We start from the raw sequence: 3,325 nt of genomic DNA, 5'->3' as shown, positions 1-3,325 counted from the left end.
ATCGAAGGCTTTTTTGAAGTCAAGATATATGACATCAATCTCTTCTCCCTTGTCCAGGTGATAGGTCACCTGGCCGTAGAAGGAAATGAGATTGGTCAAGCAAGACCTACCCGCAACAAACCCGTGCTGGCTATCCCTTAAGATGTTGACGTCGGCCAGTCCATTAAGGATGGCCTCTTTAATAAACTTTTCTAAGATCTTCCCCGGGATAGAAGTCAGGCTGATGGGCCTATAGTTAGCCGGATCCACTTTCCTCCCTTTCTTGAAGATAGGCACCACATTGGCCTTCTTCCAGTCTTCGGGCACTACACCAGAGCGCCAAGAGTTTTCAAAGATCCGTGCTAGAGGCTGGGCTATTCAATCGCCCCTGCTTTTCCTCCGGCTCCCCACATATCTGAAAAAGGACTTTTTATTGTTCTTGATGCTCGAAACTAATTGGAGTTCAACTTTATGGCTGAGATGCCCTCAGCCATAAAGTCTCAGGAGCAAGCTAGGGAGGAATCTCCCAAAATCAGTGTGTAGTTGTCTACACTGGAAGCTGTCTAGTGGGAAGCTAACTATGAGGCTTTCACAGGGAATTCTGTATGCAAGCAGACAAGGGTGCACCCTTTACTGCATAGTACCATTTTAACTGCATTACCTTTGGTCAGGGTATTTCCCCTGCCAGGTAAGTAAATAGGTTAGAGCAACCCATCTGAATAAGATATATGGTATTGTCCATTGCATAGATTCATAGATATTAGGGGCTGGAAGGGACCTCATGAGATCATTGAGTCCAACCCCATTGCCTTAGGCAGGAAGTCTTCTGGGGTCAAATGAGCCCACGAAGATAAGCATCCAAATGCTTTTTGAAAGAGTCCAGAGTAGGTACTTGCACCACCTTTGTGGGGAGTCTGTCCCAGACCCTGGACATGGACTGTAAAGGAGTTTTTCCTTATGTCCAGTCTAAATCAGCCTTCCAGAAGTTTGTGGCCATTAAATCTTGTTATCTCTTGGGGGGCCCTGGTTAACAAATGTTATCCCAGATCCCAGATACTTATAGGCTGCCACCAAGTCCCCCCTGAGCCTTCTCTTCTCCAGGCTGAAGAGTCCCTGGTTCCTCAGCCTCTCCTCATAAGGCTTGGTCTCTTGAACTTTGATCATGTGGGCAGCTCCCCTTTGGACTCTCTTGAGCTTATCCATGTCCCTTCTGAATTGGGGGCCCCAAAACTGAATGCAGTACTCCAGCTGCTGCCTCACTAAGGCTGAGTAAAGCAGGAGGATGACATCCTTTGTGTTGCTTGTAGTGCATCAGTGGATGCATGCAAGGGTTTGGTTTGGTTTGCTGGCTATGGAATCACAATCATGGCTTATGTTCATTTTGTGGTCAATCAGGACCCCCCAAGTCTCTTTTGGTCATGGTGCTAGGTAGTATAGCGCTGCTGAGCCTATAAGTATGATGCTGGTTTTTCCTCCCAAAGTGGAGCACTCTGAACTTCCCTATATTGAATCTGACCCCTGAATCCAGATCATTAATAAAGACATTGAAGAGTCCAGGTCCAAGTACTGAGCCCTAAGGGACACTACTAGTTGCTTTGCGCCATGTTGATTTGCTTCCATCAATTAATACACTTTGGGTCCAAACCAAGAGCCAGTTCACCAGCCATCGGACCATGGGACAGTTGAGGCTACCTTTTCCCAGCTAACCATGGGAGACCAAGTCGAAGGCTTTCTTGAAATCCAGGTATATGAAATCAACCTTCTCCCTCTTGTCCAAGCAATGCTTCACCTGGTCATAGAAGGAGATGATATGCCTTGTTGTAAGTTGTTCCAGTTGTTAAATAAGTGGGAGGCTGCCCTTCGACTGCCCTGATGATGAGGGCCAAATGTACATGCTCCGACCAACCTTTTACATGTCCCATGCCTCACAGATAATACGCTGTTTGGTATTTACTCCGACTTGAGGCCAGACCAAACTCAAAGCACAGTTAGGCCTCTTACATCCTGCCCCATTCTGGGCCACACGCATACCACACCCCTCTCACCAGGGCATCTTTTACTCCCCCTGCTCTCACCAGGGCTCTCTCATGCCACCTGTCTTGGGCCTCTCTCACACCGCCCCCTTGCGCCACATACACCCTGCCCTTGCTCCCTTTGAGAGACCCTGGAGGGCCATCAGGCTTATCTGTTCTCGCCTTGGCCAGCAGGCATGCAGCCTTTCAGGCCTCTTCCGTGGCCCTCATTTGAACAAACACTGGGCGATTCACACAACTGTGGGCTGACTTTGCCCAACGCCCCTCACTGGGCAACTACTCTGCCCCTACCACTCTGGGGCCCTATTCTCTACCCTCTCTCCAGGCCTCTCAACATTTCCCTCTCCCAGGGCCTCCCAATTCCACCCTCTCCCAGGGCCACACTTCTTCGCCCTCTCATTCAGGCATAGGGTCAAACACTCCCATAGGCTCAGGTGTCACTCTACTTGACTTGCCTGTTCTACCACTCTGCCCACTTCCAAGGGCACAGGGTCAAGCACCCCCATAGGCTCAGGTGCCCCACTCTGTGTGCCTGGCCCACCACTCTGGTTAACTCACCTATAAGGTGGGGACAGGGGTTAAAGCACCCCTACCCACCTTTCACTGGGGAGATTCTCAGTCCCAGCATTTAAGTGGCACTTCCCCATCACAGGCAGTCCCACTGGGCCTCCCTACCTTACCAGGTGCAGTTTTCAGTCATGCCCTGGACCACAAGGCCTCCTCCTTCCCCATAGCCTCACCCTTACCTCCCAGCTGTTCCTGGAGCAGGAGCCCCACTAGGCAATGTTTCTCCCAGGGCTGCTGATCACAAACTGCCCCCCTAGCCATGACAGCTGGGATCTAAAATGGCTGTCCTCATCACCCACCTGGTAGCTGCCTGCTCCAGCCCTTAAACAGACAGAGCACTAAAGCTGCTCCATCACAGATGATTTTCTCCAGGATCTTTCCAGAGATAGATGTCAGACTGATTGGCCTATAATTTCCTGGATCTTCCTTCCTTCTTTTCTTGAAGATTGGGACCAAGTCTTTTCCAGTCTTCCAGTACCTCTCCCAAACACCATGAATTCTCAAATATCTTCGTCATAGGGTATGCTCCATCAGGACTCTTGGGTACATTCTGTCTGGGCCTGCGGACTTATGGATGCTGAGCCTCTCGAAGTGTTCTCTCGCTTGATCTACGTCAATTGTGGGCCCATCTCCTGCCCCCTGGATGCTTTGTGTCCTGTCTGACAGAGTGACCCCCTTGGGCAGGTGGAAGACACAAAGTAATCCTTTAGGAGATTGGCTTTTTCCTGAGCATCAGACATCAATTG

Source organism: Alligator sinensis, unplaced genomic scaffold (genome assembly GCF_000455745.1).
Source record: "Alligator sinensis unplaced genomic scaffold, ASM45574v1 scaffold20_2, whole genome shotgun sequence".
NCBI classification, from domain to species: Eukaryota; Metazoa; Chordata; order Crocodylia; family Alligatoridae; genus Alligator; species Alligator sinensis.
Note: the sequence above shows the minus strand (reverse complement) of the source record.